Raw genomic sequence first — 18,158 nt, forward strand, 5'->3', positions numbered from 1 at the left:
TGTGGACATGAACCAGATATGATATGAACCAGAAAGGATTATACAGTCTTTACCTGGACAATAAAATATTGCCTAAATACAGTACGAGCAGTTAAACTTACTGTACAATTCAAATAACTGCCTGAGTATCAAAATATTTGAATATTTGCTCCGGTTTCCCCCACAGTCCAAAGACATGCAGGTTAGGTTAACTGGTGACTCTAAATTGGCCATAGGTGTGAATGTGAGTGTGAATGGTTGTCTGTGTCTATGTGTCAGCCCTGTGATGACCTGGCGACTTGTCCAGGGTGTAGATACCCTGTCTTTCGCCCATAGTCAGCTGGGATAGACTCCAGCTTGCCTGCAACCCTGTAGAAGGATAAAGTGGCTAGAGATAATGAGATGAGAATACATAACATGTCATAATAAGTCTGTATAGTAATCCTCAGTCACTGTTTTATCCTACTCAGTATGGTGGTGAATCTGGAGCCTATGCCAGGAACACTGGGCGTGAGGTGGGATGGGGTTCTTGTCCATCAGAGTACCATGTGTACAAGCACATGTTCACTTAACCACTATTTTTAACCACACTACCACAAAGAGGAGAACTGGCCAGTGTTGTTGAAGCAAATTTCTTCAGTCGCAAGCACGGACAGTCTATGGTCGCAAGTCTCGTCGTCAACGGAGCTCGAGCTCTTCTGAAAGTTCTTCTGAGAGACGGTTATTTGGACCATTCCAAATAGCGGCCGGTACGGTAGAATTTTCTGTTTGTTTTTTCCTTACATGTTGCACACACAAGATTTGCACATAACCATAAATAATAATCTATTCTTCATAGTTCCTTGTGCTCTATTAAAATTCTAAATTAAATAAATGAAATTCAATGAAATATAGGAAACCCCCCTCCCACAAAATGGTCTCACCCAGAGTGCACCCCAGGCTCCCGTCCAGTGGTGCAGTGTATGATGACAACAAAATCAACATATATTCAACATTGATCAAATGTTTCCTTCAACCATTACATTGATTCGAACACATTTTTTCAACTTTTTATTTTATTAGTGGTTGATTAATGGTTGATCCACCATCAGTGTTCAACTATAACTGTAAATCAACCATCTTGACCAAATATCAACATTGAAATAACATCATTTGCTATCTGGGCAGGTACAAATATGAACAAGTGAACACTCAAACATGTCTTGTATGGATATTATCTGTCAGTATAAAGGAGTTTACTTTTTGGGTTTTGTTTGGCTTTAATTCAAGGCATTTAACAAAAATATTCTTTTAACCATTTAGGAATTATAGCAGTTCATTGTTGCAGTGCAAGGACCCGATTGAATTCACATTGCAACCGTAAGGACTATTATTAGGGCCCGAGAACCAGAGGTGCAGGCTGAGGGCCTGAGGGTCTGTACCTCCAGTGGCACATGCATCTTTGGCTCAGGCCTCATACTTGTGAAAAATCAAAAACGCACATTGTATGTGGGTTTTGGCATGATTGAGGAGCTCCATAGCGTCCCCGAATGCAAGCAATGTTTAGATTTTTGAATGTGTTTACTTCTGTAGTTGTCACAACGTTTGTTCGATCTTCATGGTTTTTGGTTAGGACACTGTCATCACCATGACAGACATATTTCACACTGGCTTATATTTGCTCCACTCAACAGGAAGTCAGCTATTTTTAAAGTTTTGCATTCTAAAAAAAAAAAAAAATTATGTACTCTTTCAAACTCATTGGATTCACTTGAAATTTGGCTGGTATAAACTCCAGATATATGAAAATAAATTGCAACGGTATAGTAGATATGGCCTATTTAAAAAAAGTGGCTCACTGAGTGTGACAAAAGGGTGAAAAATCTAAACTACACTCAAATTACATTTTGTGTTTGCTGTGTACTACAAAATCCACATTTTCTGAAATGGATGTCCATTTAACTCATGAAGCACTAGTTTTGCTGTGAGGCAGGCAAATAGCTTTCAAAAAGAGGATAGACCTTGATGGCTAAAAATATGTAGGAACTTGAAAATCATAGCACTTCTGAAATGTGCCACTTCTCCATTGTGTACTGAGAAAAAGCACATCCAACAACATATCCTGGTACAGACTGCATGTCCTTCAGGTAAACTGCATAGCCAAGTCCCCAAAATGCAAAGCGCATGCACAGTAGGGCAATAAGTAATTTTACTGTAACACTCCTGGCAGTTTTGAAGTGCTTTGAAAAGCTTTCAGCCCACTGCCACTGTGTTAGCGACATAAATTGTTAGGAGCAGAACAGAAGAACAAATGTAGAATTGAGAAAATGGTCACAGGTTTATTATTTAGGGCAATTTTCAAGCAACAGTGATGCTGTATTTGTTTAAAAAAGACAAATTAGTGACAATTCAACACATTCAGTGCCAGCTAACAACAAGGTTATCAACAGCAACTGTGAAACAACTGTCACTCTCAGACTTGAACCACCAGTTGGATATCTAACAGCAACAATCAGCCATCAGAGTACCTGTAAAATTTTCTTTTGTTTCCACACGGACTGTATCCTATTCTCTGCAGTGTTGTGCGTTCTTGATACCGAGTCTTTTGAAAAAGACACGCAAGCTCTTCAAATTCGTCCTCAATCGTTGGCTTTTTGTATGAGGATGGCATCGAACCTTTTGCCATGGAGAAAGAAGTGGACGGATTTTTTTTTCCTAATTTTTTTTTTTTTAAGATAGTTTGGCTTGTTGGTCTAGGGCAGGGGTACTCAACTAGAAACTGAAAAGGTCCACTCACCAAATTTCCAATGTTTCCATGGTCCGAAACAGTCGCAGTGTAACAGTTGCAGTGCATCCAAAATTCGAACTCCCAACGAAAAAGGTAATAAATCCACAAGGAACATTTGAACTATGCACAAAGGATGGGTTCTGTCCAAGTCAGTGTGAAAAGTTACACTTCTTCTGTGCCACCAGTTCTTTAAACTTGGGCACAAAAGGTGTGAAAGCCAGGCGTAGGCACTGGTGCAAATGTTCATTGGTAAGTTTGCCCCTGTATTTGTTCTTCACCATTATCATTGTTGAAAAGGCTGACTCGCAGGAGTAAGTTGAAGGAAACATAGTAAGAATCTGCAGGGCCATTTTCTGCAAGACACCTGCAGGGGCCATCTTTGTCCAGAAGGTGGCAGGGTCACAGAGAAATTCCTGCAGGGCAAGGTTTTCTTGAAGCTCAATCAGCTCTGATTGTAGAGAAGCAGCACTAGCCCATGGGCAGACCTTCAGGGCTTCATTTGAGAATTCTGTCACATTTTTCACCAGGAATGGGTTTTCAATACACAGCAAGACCTGTTTTCCCACGGGGAAATCTCCAAACCGGGTTTCAAAAATTTCAATCAACTTGTCCAGGAATTCCACATAATTGTAGTGATGTGGATCTGAAGCTTGGCTTTTCAGATTTGGGAAGTGAAGCAGGCTCCCCTCCTGTAGGTCACTTTTGAAGATTTCCAGCTTCCTTTGAAAAGCACGGATAGCTGACATGAGATTACACACTGTGTTATTTTTGCCCTGGAGCTTCAAATTCAAATAATTGAGGTGGGAAGTGATGTCTGTCAGAAATGCAGCAATTTCCATATTTTCATTGTTTTGGAGAAATTCCACATATGGTTTTGCTTTTGGACTGGTCTGATTCAGTAGAAACATTTCTAACTCCTTCCTCAGTGCCCAAAAACGCTCCAACACCTTCCCCTTACTAAGCCACTTGACATTATTGTGGAGAAGTAACTCATCAAATTCTGCATCCACCTCTGTGAGGAATGAACGTAGCAGGCGATGCTGCAAAGCAGAGGATGCCCTCAAAAAGTTGATGAGCTTCATCACTGTTGACATGATTTCTGAAAACTCCTTTCCCAGGCTGGCACACAAAACCATCTGATGAATGACACAGTGGCATGCGATGAGGTCAGGGTGATGTGCCTTTAAGAGGGAGACTAATCCCCTCTCTCTCCCAGTCATACTTGGGGCTCCATCAGTAGCAATTGAAACAGCATGCTTCAGGTCTATGCCTTGGTCTTGCAACATCTGCATCACTGCATCATAAATGTCACTGCCTCTTATATGACCATGAAGTGTTTTGAGACCTAACACATCTTCGATGAATTCCCCCTTTTCTGCATCAAAAAATCTGACAAACACCATCAGTTGGGCATTATCTGTGTTGTCAGTAGATTCGTCCAAAGCCAATGAAATGCAATTAGCATTTTTCACCGCAGTTTTCATTTGGTCCAATAAATCGTCGGCAAGCATTTCGGTTCGTCTCGCTGCAGTGGAATCAAAGAGGGATATTTGACTTATTTTTTGGGTGATGTCATCTATTAACGGGGTTCCCTCATATAGAGCGATCGCCATCTCGCTCATGCACTCTTTCACAACTTCGGCGTCAGTGAATGGCTTTTTGTGCTTGCCTAAGACCCATACCACTCGCAGTGAGGCTTCAGTCGTGCGCTCTTGCTGGGTTGCTGACCTGACTATCACAGTTCGTGACGCTTGATATGATTCTTGCATTTGATTTATTTTTCTGGTTCTTACCGCAGTGTTTTGTGGATAGTTTTGTTCGAAGTGCCCATGCTTCGTTTCATAATGACGCTTAACGTTTCCACTTTTGATGAGTGCAACCATCTCATTGCAGATTAAACACATTGGTTTTGTGCTCCCCGCAGGCAGCACAAATGCATATTTGTCTGTCCACTCCGCCTTAAATTCTCAGTTTTCTGAATCCACCTTTCTTTTCTTTTCCAGTTTGGAGCACGCCATGTTTATTTCTGTTTGAAAACTAACTGATAACTCGTAAATCACTGACCGACAGACAGAAAACAAACTCGCACGCTGACCTCATGTTCGCTGCTTCACTGAGTTGTCATAGTGATGATAAACAATCTTATATTTTGTTTTCTTCATTTGTCACGAGATTGGCTACGCGGAAATACATCCAGAAATAGTATGGCAATTAATTACGCCTGAAACACTATGAAAATAAAATAATAATAATAATAATAATAATAATAATTTAATAGTAATATTTATTAAAGACAGCTTTTGTCTCGGTCCGGATGACATTGCGTTTGGGTCCGTACGTGGACCCAGATCCGCCAGTTGAGTAAGTCTGGTCTAGGGGTATGATTCTCGCTTAGGGTGTGAGCGGTCCTGCGTTCAACTCCCGGACGAGCCCAGGTTTTACCTTACATGGTTGATCTGGATTGGGGTATCAGGGATTTCACTTGACTGCATCGTTCTTAAGGTGCTAGTCTAATGAAAATTACATCAGAAAATCCCTGGCTTGCTGTGTGTGATGTGCTCAAATACACTGTAAAGTTGGCGAATAAATGAAAAATTGGTTTGGAAATTTTTTTCTGCATCTGAATTGAGGAATGTTTAAAGGACAGTAGACACTGGATGCTTATTAACTTCCTTCTGCTTAAGTCTGACAAAACTGAAGTACTTGTACTAGGACCACATGCAGCTAGAAGTAAGTTTTCTGATTTCACAGTAACTCTGGATGGCCTTTCTGTTTCTTCACGTGTAGCAGTAAAAGACCTTGGAGTGATTATTGACCCCAGTCTTTCATTTGAAACTCACATTGAGAAAGAAACGGATGGGTTTGTTTGTTTGTTTGTTTGTTTTTTGATGAAGAGGTTGGCTTGTTGGTCTAGGTGTATGAGTCTTGCTTTGGGTGTGAGAGGTCCTGGGTTCAACAACAAATGCTTCCTGAGGCATGCCCCAAAAGTGTGAGAAGCATGCCAGGGACTCCATGTGAGGAGATTGGGTTGTTTTAGGGGCAAAACCCTTGAAGCTTACCACCTGGTAAGCTTCATTTCATTTCAGTTGCCCACTTGAAAATAAACAAACAACCAATGGAAACTCAGACATCGTTCCAGAGAGCAACAAGCAGGCCAGGAAGGGCTGGTTGGGGGGCTTGTGGTAGTTAGTTGGACAAACCCTGAAACACAGCAGTGGAATTAGCTCAAGTGGTAGAGCGCTTGCTTAGCTTGTAAGAGGTAGTGGGATTGATGCCCACATTCTCCAAAACACCAACTGCCCCTATGCATGCATTTTCCAGAGAAAAACTTTCTTGTCAAACCAGCCAAGTCAAGATCAAATTTCTTTCGCCACATTCAAAGCAGCACATCTGTAAAGACAGCCACTATTTGGATGAAACCCACAACCTTGGCACTGTTTGCAACAATGACTAAATCAACTAACTGCACACTGCTTTTCTGCTGATATGCTCCTCTGATGAGCTCTGAAGGTGAGCTATCACAGATTCTTTTCAGTTTGCTTGGCTTTATTTCTTGAATTGCTGACTGACCTCAGTATCTCCAGCTTACATTTTTCAACAGGCTTGTCATATTCCCATCATCCACTATGAAATTCTAACTCTCGCTCATGTGCAAAGTCAGCTGAGACAGCTTTTACAAACTGAAAATATGGTGCTTACCTGCTTGTATTCTTAAAGCTGCTGGTGAAAAGCAAGCTGCTGTCCTGAAAAGGCACTTTTCACCACATTCCAGCCAACTGCTCTCATTGAACAATGAAGCAACAAATGCTTCCTGAGGCATGCCCCAAAAGTGTCAGAAGCATGCCAGGGACTCCATGTGAGGAGATTGGGTTGTATTAGTGGCAAAACCCTTGAAGCTTACCACCTGGTATTCATGCAAATGGGAGTCAGAATACACTCCCCCAGAATAAAATCTGCTTCTGGGCAATCACTCACTTGAAAATAAACAACCAATGGAAACTCAGGCATGGTTCCAGAGAGGAACAAGCAGGCCAGGAAGGGCAGTTTGGGGGGCTTGTGGTTGTTAGTTGGACAAACCATCATGTACAGCAGGGGAATTAGTGGACGTCCTTTCTGCAACAGCTCAATAAGATCCCTGGGAAGATGATCAAGAAGGGGCTGCAATATATTATAAAAGACATTATTGTTACCTTTTAAAGTAGCACTGACTTGTTCCATAGGAAAAACTTTAAATGTTTCTCTGTACCATTGTGTAACTGAGGGGGGCTTCTCCTGAATCCACTGGAACAGAATACATCCCCAAGTCGTTTTCCCATAGTTCCCTGGTTCTATTAGCATACTTAAAGGAGATTAATTTTCCATAAAAAAAGAGAAATGAACTTCTTATCGTTAGAGGCAGTTACATTAAAATTAAGAAGAAAGCTTCCAATAGGTCTTAAAATAGGTTGATCAGTTGGGAATGTAAGACATGATTTAACAAAATGCTTCACTTGGAGAAAACCAAAAAAGTGGTTATTTGGTATTTTGTACTTATTCTGAATTTGTTTGAATGACATGAAATTACCATTTTCAAATAAATCAGAAACAAATCTTAGTTCCTTGGAATACCAATCATTGAAAATACTCATTCCTCTGCCTGGAGGGAAAACCTTATTTTTAATTCGAGGTTGTAATATTGATGAAAAATCTCTCCGGCCAGTGTGTTTCATGATATCATGCCAGATCCTAAGTGTGCTAACCATAATAGAGTTGTTTTTTGTTTGTTTTTTTACCTCTGCAGGGAGTTCACTGATGTTGGACAAAATGAGGCTGAAAAGGGAAAAAGGAGTGCAACACCACGCATACACAGGGGGCTCCCCAGTCCAGTTGCTTGTTGAGCATGGAAAAAAAAAAAAAAAAAAAAAACAGAAAATGGGGAAAAGTTAAACCAGGCGAATAAATTTTTCTTTGAACAAAGTAACCATTTCTAGAGCTACTATGACACCATGTAGATGCATAGAATAGTAAAAGCAAGCCTGAATTCTAGTTTTCTGCTGTCAAATATCTATTTACTCTCCTTCTCAAGAAAGCACATCAAAATGACATTTTCAAAAGAAGTTGCCTTTCTTTCTTTTGTATTTAGTTTTTAAACAAAGACACCCTTCCCAGAGATACTGCAAAACCAGGTTCATGCGTGGAGCCGAAGAAGCAAGTCCTTATATCAAAGATTTGTTTAATATAACGTTCTCATTTAGGGAGCATGACAGATATCAAACTGATAAGAACAGATACTACACTTCATTTTAACCAAAACAGCCAAAAAGCGATAACTTACTGGAGAGAATGGCTTTAAATATACCATTTCCAAATCTTAAAATCCAGAAAGGTAAACACTCCACCTTCAACAGCTGGATCCTTTTGAAGAGAGACGTCACCGTGTGTGTGTGGGGGGGTTCCATGCAAAAGGTTCGATATTTCTAACATTTAACCATGAAACATGTCCAGCTCTACCCAATTCTACACCTGTGTTGTTGAGCATGGAGAAAACCGGGAAAAAGTTAAGGAAGGCAAAATAAAGATTTTTTCTTTCTTTTTTAAAATAAGGTAACCATTCCTAAATCTACTATAATTCCATATGAGCATATAGAATAAAAGAACCAAATTCCTATTTTAATTCCCTACTCTAAAAAAAACATTTATCAACTTCATTTAAAGAGTGTGTCAAATAAGAAAAAAAAATCCTTTTTTTCACAAAGGCACCATTCCTGAAGATACTGCAATGTCAGGTTGATGTGTGGAGTCGAAGGAGCAAACCCCTATTCCAGCTAGACTCCACCCTAACAGCTGGATCCTTTTGAAGAGAGACATCGCTTTGTGGGGTGTGTGGGAAGTGTTTCTCTGCAGAAAGATCAATAGTTCTAGCATTTGTTGACGAAAAATGTTCAGCTCCACCAGAGCAAAGCCTACAAAAATATGTTGAACTCAGCATTTCTCTCCACGGAAATCTTTAGTAAAAGGCGAAAGATTTATGCGTCAGTGAAGAGAAACCTGAGCTGCACTTAACACTGGATCAGGTTAGTGACACTGGATTGGAGGTGCAGAAAGCTGGTATAGGGTAAGGTGGCCTGGGCCAATCTCTTACACCTTTACAGCTTTATTAACCATTGCACACAGGCAGAGAAATGTCTGACCAACAAGCTTTTTTGAAAGAAAGATAGATAGATAGATAGATAGATAGATAGATAAGCATGGGGGATGTTGAATTTTGAAAAGGAACAGTTGAGTGCTGTGTGATCTGTCTAATATTACTGATGTAGGCCTATAAATTAAATATGAAAACATCAGCTGGAGTTTGATTATTGACAGGAATGCCGTTGACCCCAGCAGTAAGTGCTTTCCATACCACATTTTCCTGCCTTCCTGTGATGCTACTGTTCAGGCTGCAAAATAGAAATAATTTATTCCATTGGATTTGTGATGTTAAAGCTTCTATTCTGAGGGCAGATAAGTTTCTCTTCTTGACCATATTACACCTCTCCATGTCGTAAAGTCAAGGAGCAAGGCCTCTAAACCGATAATATTTAAGATTGTGATATTGAAATGATAATTTCACCCACCACATTTATCAATGCCCAATCATTCTTACACTGTGATTGGCAAGATACAAACGTTTCATAAATCACATGTGAACCCTGTCATACGGTGATTTCTACACTTTGATCTGCACTGGTTTCTACATTAGATTGATAAATGAAAGTCATTGTGTTGTCCTCGTTAGTATAGTGGACAGTATCTCTGCCTGTCATGCAGAAGACTGGGGTTCGATTCCCTGACGAGGAGGCTTTAATACTTTTATATATTAACTTGTGCAGCAGGGGGATGGAGTGGTTTGTACTGTCGCCTCACAGCAAGAAGGTTCTGGGTTTGAGCCCAGCGGCTGGTGGGGGCCTTTCTGTGTGGAGTTTGTGTGTTCTCCCTGTGTCAGCTCTGGTTAACCCCACAGTTCAAAGACATGTAGTTTGGTTAACATGGGGTGGCGTTGGGCTGAAGTGCCCTTGAGCGCGGTACTGAAAGGAAATACGCAGAACCATACCCTCACTTTGTTTTTAAATGCCTTGAGACCTCAAGAATGGCATAGGAATAATTTTAAGCGGTAATATATAGACTGAGGCAGGGCCGGCTCAAGGTCTTTGGCTGCCCTAGGCGAGATTGAGTTTTGGCGCCCCCCCCCCCCCAAGAAAAAAAACCCTCTAATAACATCTAAATAACACTTTAATCTAATCAGTCTATTCTATTACTATTAAACAATGTACGGTGCATGGACAATAAACAAGAAGTCATTTTTATCTTTTTCATTATTGTTATTATTGTTATCATTATTAACATAAAGTGTCACAAAGTAAAATGACCACACAAATTCAATACATATCTCCATATAATGGGCAAAAACTCTTCCGCACCCTGTTCAAAGTGTAGTGCATGGACAATAAACAAGAAATTATTTTTAGTTTCTTTTTTGCTATTAAAAGTTAAGTCATCTCTGAAGAACTAACAAATTAAATGAATAAAAAATTCTACAATTCTAAATTGTGCAAACTTAAGCACCCTTTTAGGACATCAGTGGGCTGTATTTTCAAACAAAAGTGCTATTATGGGTACTTTGTTATTGAAGTCTATTGCTGTTTGCATCTAGTTAGCTAGGCAGACATTGATTCAGGCGTCTAAAATATTAATTTGCCACTAGAATGGTTGATATGAGAGATTAGATCAGACTTACCTCTATACTTGGCTCTATTTGTTTCTTCCTGTAGCCTTCGTTTGCGCCCTTGCGCACCCGAGAGTTTGGATTTCTTCATTTAAGCACTTGTAGTCTGGGCTACTTTTTGCAGGATAGCCATTCTCATTCCCCGATGAACACCGCTCCCCCCCCCCCTTATAACCTATCATTGTGCATTTTTAGTAGGCATAAGGAAATCACCGACCACTACTGCGTAGGCTACACTTGTTTTTCAACCTTTTTGAGCCAGGGCGCACTTTTTTCAATGAAAAAATCTCAAGGCACATCACCAATAGAAAATGTTGACTGAAACTAAAACGCTGTTGCCAATATTTACAATATACAGTCATTCTATAATTTTCCACGGTACACTTGGTGATCTCTCACGGCACACTACACTCTAAAAAATAATGGGGCCAGTACCGGTTCTTCAGGGCGATGCCATAGAAGAACCTTTTTCAGGGCTTCAAAGAACTGTTCATGCAACAGTTCTTTAAAGAACCATTTAAACCATTTGTTTGAGCAGTGAAGACAGATTTGTGTAAACATAGCCTACCGTATATGCATTGACCAGCAAATGGTAAGAGAATGCCAGGATCTGAAGAACCATTTCCAATGTGAAGAACCTTTCGTATAATGTAATGGTTCATCACAAAGTTTTGACTCTCCATGGAACCATCCAGAGATTTGAAGAACCACCTTTATTTTTTAGAGTGTAGTGTTCCGCGGTACTAGAGTTCGGCAGCACAGTGGTTGAAAACACTGTACACCACTGATGCACTTGGTAACATCTCCATTCAATAACTCCATCTCTCCTTTTTGGTGGGGTTTTGGTCGTCCTTGGCGCCCCTGGGGCGCACTTGCGCGCCCGAAGACACACTATAGACAGGGCGAACCACTGTTGAGCGCTTATTGTTTCATGATTAACAACCACCACCACACCCCGCTTTTTTTGACAAATCACACCCTGACTACATGCTTTGCTGTACAATTAAATTAGGCTAAGACATTATAATGCTGACTCGTTTTCAGAATAGTGGAAGTCATAATTTTTCTCCCCCCCGTTTCTGCGCCCCTGGATGGACGCAGCGCCCTTAGCATTTGCCTATATTGCCTATGCCACGGGCCGGCTCTGGACTGAGGCACTGACTAAAAGCCCATCTGTTTCTGGGTTGTAGAATTTTCTTATATCATAGCCAGCCTCTCTTGTTTTATTTCTTTACCGTTATAGTTACTATACTGTTTCCTTATGTTGTACAAAACAGACACAGAAAGAGAATAGCTCTGCCCTGATGAGTAGAGTCAGGACACTGATTTTATTTATAAATTCGATTTCACCATTGCTGAGACAAGAATACAAAAAAAAAACGTATTGGAAAAATATCATATTGAAAACTAAATATAATACAATGAATCCGCTGCCTGGTATCACTCTTAAAACGAATGTGTTGGAAATCAACACATCTTTTGTGCAAGTTTAATTTCAACAAAAGTTGTGTTATATTTCAGAAATGTTTAACACCAAAATTGCACAAATAACAAATAATGTGTTAAAATGAACAAAAGTTCTGTTGTCCCAATCTGGACATAGAGATGTGTTATATACGAAACCCCAGGATAAAACTCCAGTGGGATTAGAACCTCCCGGGAACGGACTCCTCGTCCGAATGCAGTGCATGGAGCTCCGGGGATTCGAGCTTTGACTTTGATTGAGGTTTTGTGAAAAAAAGTGCAATTGAGGAAATATTTAAAACACTCAGCATCGGCATTATCAGCAGTGTGACGAGCGTCTGGTGCTGGCTTTGCTGAGCCGTGGCGAGGGCGTGGACCAGGTCGGCGAACGGAGAGGATTCCATGGGGCTGCTGGGTTGGTGCTCCACTTTCCCAGGTTTCGGCACCACTGTGGTATGTTCCCTATGTGTGGGTGGAGCACAGAGGACGGCAGGACAGAGATCAGGTTTACAACTAGGCTTTATTGCCACACTTTTCAGTCTAACAATGTCCAGTGACTAACACAGACACACACAACCGGCGTCTGGTTTAGGGATGACCTCCTTCCACCCTCGCTCTCCCTCCTGATATAGGGCGCGGTCACTGGGAAGACACACAAACACAGGTTAATTGCTCTCAGGTGTAGTGATTCTGCCACTTACCTTCCCTGACTCCGCCCTCCTGTCACAGACCGGCGCTTGACCACGCCCCCGCTGCCACAGTCACGTTTATTAAAAATAAATCTTTGGACTCTCATGGTACAATTCCATATTCCTCAATAGCCAGTGCACTAAAGACAAGGCTTGGCTCAATCCTCATCCCAGAATTCCACAATGCCTGTGGACCCATGAGTCTCTCTGTTCTGACTGGAGTAATTACACTGTTGGATTGTCCTGAGGAAGGGCATGTCATTATCTGAGTGTATTAAATCCATATATATAATACTGAAACTGTATATTGTGGGAATCAGAATATTTTGACTCTTTTCTACATTGTCGAACAATACTGAAGACACCAAAACTATGAAATAACACATGGCACATGATGATGCTTTGCACACTATTGGTATTATCTTAACCAGCTTCATGAGGTAGTCAGTTAACAGGTGTTGCCTCGTCAAAAGTTAATTAGTGGAATTCCTTGCCTTCTTAATGTTTTTGATGTCAAACAGTAAATAGTAAATAATAAAAATACAGTAAGTAGCTCTATTCGACACTGGTAATAATCCATATTATGTCAGGAACCGCTCACCTAAGTAAAGAGAAACGACAGTCCATCATGACATGAAGTGTCTTTTAATGAATTAAAAAAAAAAACCTTTGAATTAGGTGTGTCCAAAAATGTGACTTGTACTGTATTTTTTCTAAAGCTCATAACTATTCTGTCTTTCTGTAATGTACAGTATACACTGTATGTGTAGTAAACATTTATGAATGTATAAAGGTTTTTCTCCTTGGTGAACACTAGATGGAGGAGTCAGTTATCTTATTGTGGGCAAAGTACTGAGAACCACACAACCCTGCTCACATCCTCCAGAGATGTTCAGTTCTTGGATGAAGAACACGACTTTTCACAATAAAACCTCTGTGACAGAGTATACCTGGTCTTCTATCATACACACTGCATATATATTATCCGAACCCCTGCTCTGGTTACTCTTAGTAGCTCAGTTAAGTTCAGAGACACCATTCTGATAAAACAACATAACTGTCCACGGATGACTAAACTGTGAAATAAACCTTAACTATTCTCTTCCACTTAGCAGCTCTAACATTAAGCTGCCTGCTGCTGCACATATCACACATGGAGAAAGTAAGACAGAAAACAAATTAGCATTCAAAGTGAATATCAGTTCATTTCATACAAAAATATCTCTCACACACACACACACACGCACACGTACCACTCCCTTCCAAAACCTAATGGCTTGCTGGGAGTGGTAACAGGGAAAGTGCTGTAACTCTCCCTGTGATTTAAAACTACAGACAAAAAAAACCACGCACATCATACAATAATGTAAAATACTGTATACACTACCGTTCAAAAGTTTTGGGGTCACTTTGAAATGTCCTTATTTTTGAAAGAAAAGCACTGTTCTTTTCAATGAAGATCACTTTAAACTAATCAGAAATCCACTCTATACATTGCTAATGTGGTAAATGACTATTCTAGCTGCAAATGTCTGGTTTTTGGTGCAATATCTCCATAGGTGTATAGAGGCCCATTTCCAGCAACTCTCACTCCAGTGTTCTAATGGTACAATGTGTTTGCTCATTGCCTCAGAAGGCTAATGGATGATTAGAAAACGCTTGTACCATCATGTTAGCACAGCTGAAAACAGTTTAGCTCTTTAGAGAAGCTATAAAACTGACCTTCCTTTGAGCAGATTGAGTTTCTGGAGCATCACATTTGTGGGGTCGATTAAATGCTCAAAATGGCCAGAAAAATGTCTTGACTATATTTTCTATTCATTTTACAACTTATGGTGGTAAATAAAAGTGTTACTTTTCATGGAAAACACAAAATTGTCTGGGTGACCCCAAACTTTTGAACGGTAGTGTATCAGTGACGAATGACATTCTATGGTAAAAACTGAAAATGCACAGTGATCTCTCATCAAGACAAACTTGTCAATAATCTTACTATGAAAATCCAACAGTCAGTGTATTAATGCAGTCTAAACATTTATTTTAAACAGTGGTCATTGAAATACACTTGTGTGGGGAAAAATTACCACAAAGTTTGGGGGGGGGGGGGGGGGTTATGATTCTGTTCAGAAACCACTGAATTCAACCCAGTTTTCATGATCTTTCAGGAAAACTATGATGTGATGTACTGGCCTTTACACATGAGGTACAAATATTTCATGGGTTTTTCATTAAATACGAATATTATCCTCTGAAATAAATCACAATACTTGGTTTGAAGGGGACAAAAAAAGTTGATTTGTGACAGAGACATCTAGATGAGGACTTAATAGATGCACAGACACCACTGATAAATATATAATAAGAACTGAATCATTCAATACTTAATTTTAAATTCTGATGTAATTATTAAATAATAATTGATTTTAAAATGAAATTATTTGCACTGCATTACGGTGACTATTAGTTGTTCCTGCTTCCAGTTTGCATTTGCTTACAATGTGCTAAAATCAGGTCCCATATATGAGGCTGAATGTAAAGCCAGGATTATTCAGTAAGAATCATCAATCAGTCAATAACATTGGTGACACTGTCATGTGATGCTGTGGGGCGGAGCTTCAGGAACCTTTATGATCTTAATATATCAGAGCACAGAAAGAATATTCTCATTCAGCTGAGACCATTCGTCATGTTCACGGTTATATTCATGTGTCTGTGGCTCTCACTCGGTGAGTTAACATTTTTCTGTGACTTCAGAAATATTAAGTGTTGAATTAGTGATTAATTAGTCTGTGTGGTGTTAAAAACAGCAGAATGGGGGTCTGACTTATGTAGTTCTGGCTTGATTATGTAAAGGTTAAAAACATTATATTCTCCTTTCTATGACAGGTGACTCCATGGCAGATTCAATAGAGTCACTTTTGACTAATGAAGTTGTTCATGAAGGTGGTGATGTTACTCTGTCCTGCAAATATGAAACAAGCTATCCATCAGCCACCCTGCAGTGGTACAGACAATATCCAAAATCTAAACCTGAGTTCCTTCTTTATGTTCTTCAAAGTGGAGGTCTAAGTCCCAACCGTCCCCCAAGAATGTCTGCTAAAGTTGAAGGAAATAACCGAGTGGATCTGCTCATCTCCTCTGCTGCTGTATCAGACTCTGCACTATACTACTGCGCTCTGCCGCCCACAGTGACAGGAAATCCAACTGCACTGTACAAAAACCTTCACACAGTTTTGTTTATATTGTAGGCAGTTCTGCTGATGATTTTTGGCATGAATTTTTGGCAGGAATCTTTCTTTCTCTCTGAAGATTTATAAAGGGATTATATTGTTGCCACATGTTAAATGATGAGGAGACAGAATTCATTCTTTGGTAACCATTATATGCTGGTCAGGGTCGAGGTGATTATGGAGCCTGTACTGGAATCTCCTGGGCGTAATGTGGGAATAAACCCTGAATGGAGTGTGAGTCCTTCGCAGAGCACCATGTACAAACCATTTCACACACTCATTCACACCTAGGGGCATTTTATCCCAGCAAATTCCCTACTGTCTTGCTTTTTGGAGTTGGGAAGAAACTGAAGAACCCATGTGGGGTGAACATGTAAAACTGCTACCGTATGTGTCACAGTGCTGTCAGTAAAACAAATAATCATCAAATTATCACATTTTTGCAATTCTTCTGCTTTCAGTATTTCCTTGTGGTGTGCTGTTTTGTCATTTTTATAATAAATAAATCTTTGTACCCTCATGGTACAATTCCATATTCCTCAATAGCCAGTGCACTAAAGACAAGGCTTGGCTCAATCCTCATACCAGAATTCCACAATGACTGTGGACCCATGAGTCTCTCTGTTCTGACTGGAGTAATTACACTGTTGGATTGTCCTGAGGAAGGGCATGTCATCATCTGAGTGTATTAAATCCACATATATAATACTGAAACTGTATATTGTGGGAATCAGAATATGTTTACTTTTTTCTACATTGTAGAACAATACTGAAGACATCAAAACTATGAAATGACACATGGCACATGATGATGCTTTGCACACTATTGGTATTATCTTAACCAGCTTCATGAGGTAGTCAGTTAACAGGTGTTGCCTCGTCAGAAGTTAATTAGTGGAATTCGTTGCCTTCTTAATGTTTTTGATGTCAAACAGTAAATTGCAAATAATAAAAATACAGTAAGTAACTCTATTTGACACTGGTAGTAATCCATATTATGTCAGGAACCGCTCACCTAAGTAAAGAGAAACGACAGTCCATCATGACTTTATGACAAGAAGTGTCTTTTAATGAATTAAAAAAACCCTTTGAATTAGGTGTGTCCAAAAATTTGACTTGTACTGTATTTTTTTTTCCGAAAGCTCATAACTATTTTGTCTTTCTGTAATGTATACACTGTGTGTGTAGTAAACATTTATGAATGTATAAAGGTTTTTCTCCTTGGTGAACACTAGATGGCGCAGTCAGTTATCTTATTGTGGGCAAAGTACTGAGAACCACACAACCCTGCTCACATCCTCCAGAGATGTTCAGTTCTTTGATGAAGAACACGACTTTTCACAATAAAACCTCTGTGACAGAGTATACCTGGTCTTCTATCATACACACTGCATATATATTATCCGAACCCCTGCTCTGGTTACTCTTAGTAGCTCAGTTAAGTACAGAGACACCATTCTGATAAAACAACATAACTGTCCACGGATGACTAAACTGTGAAATAAACCTTAACTATTCTCTTCCACTTAGCAGCTCTAAAATTAAGCTGCCTGCTGCTGCACATATGACACATGGAGAAAGTAAGACACAAAACAAATTCACATTCACAGTGAATATCAGTTCATTTAATACAAAACTATCACACACACACACACACACTCACAGCATGTACCACTCTATTCCAAAGCCTAATAGCTTGTTGATATCTTTGAAAGACCAGCAGCAAAACACCTCAGAAAACATTTGTTATGCAAAAACAAATAAAAAGGAGGCTTTGTGCTTTGTTTCTCTCTAATATATTCTCTGCTGGGGCCAAGGCCCCTAATGTTGAGGCACCAGTAAAACACATAATTAAAATATTCAATTCTGTAATTATTAGAGCATATTTTCCTCTCCCTCCATCCATTCATCCATTTTCTATACTGCATTTCCATTGTGGGTCGTCGATGAGCTGGAACTAATCCTCGGTGGCTATGATGGAGAAGCCGGGTTCAACCTGGACAAGTCACCAGTTTATCGCAGGCTTAACACAGAGAGACAGACAGCCATTCACACTCACATTCACACATACGAGCAATATCTCTATAGAGAAGCCAGTTGACCTCATCCTTTGGACTGTGGAAGGAAACTGGAGCATGCAGAGGAAACCCATGCAGGCACAAGGAGAAAATGGAAACTCCACACAGAAAGACCCCCGATTGACTGGCATGTTCACACCAGGAACCTGCTTGCTATGAGGCGACAGTGACACTGCACCTCTGTGCCACCCGAGTGTAGTTTATACA

At 40.0% G+C, this 18,158-nt stretch overlaps 1 non-coding gene and 1 pseudogene across 1 annotated transcript; both read right to left on the bottom strand.

The window, feature by feature from the left end:
* Positions 1 to 7,874: 7,874 nt before the first annotated feature.
* On the bottom strand, positions 7,875 to 8,053 carry LOC132897862 (U2 spliceosomal RNA; annotated as a pseudogene).
* Positions 8,054 to 8,669: 616 nt separating this feature from the next.
* Positions 8,670 to 8,779, bottom strand: LOC132895657 (U5 spliceosomal RNA). The gene has a single exon (XR_009655802.1). It is a non-coding gene; the product is annotated as a U5 spliceosomal RNA (small nuclear RNA).
* Between the last annotated feature and the right edge of the window lie 9,379 nt (positions 8,780 to 18,158).

Source organism: Neoarius graeffei, chromosome 1, assembly GCF_027579695.1.
Source record: "Neoarius graeffei isolate fNeoGra1 chromosome 1, fNeoGra1.pri, whole genome shotgun sequence".
NCBI lineage: Eukaryota > Metazoa > Chordata > Actinopteri > Siluriformes > Ariidae > Neoarius > Neoarius graeffei.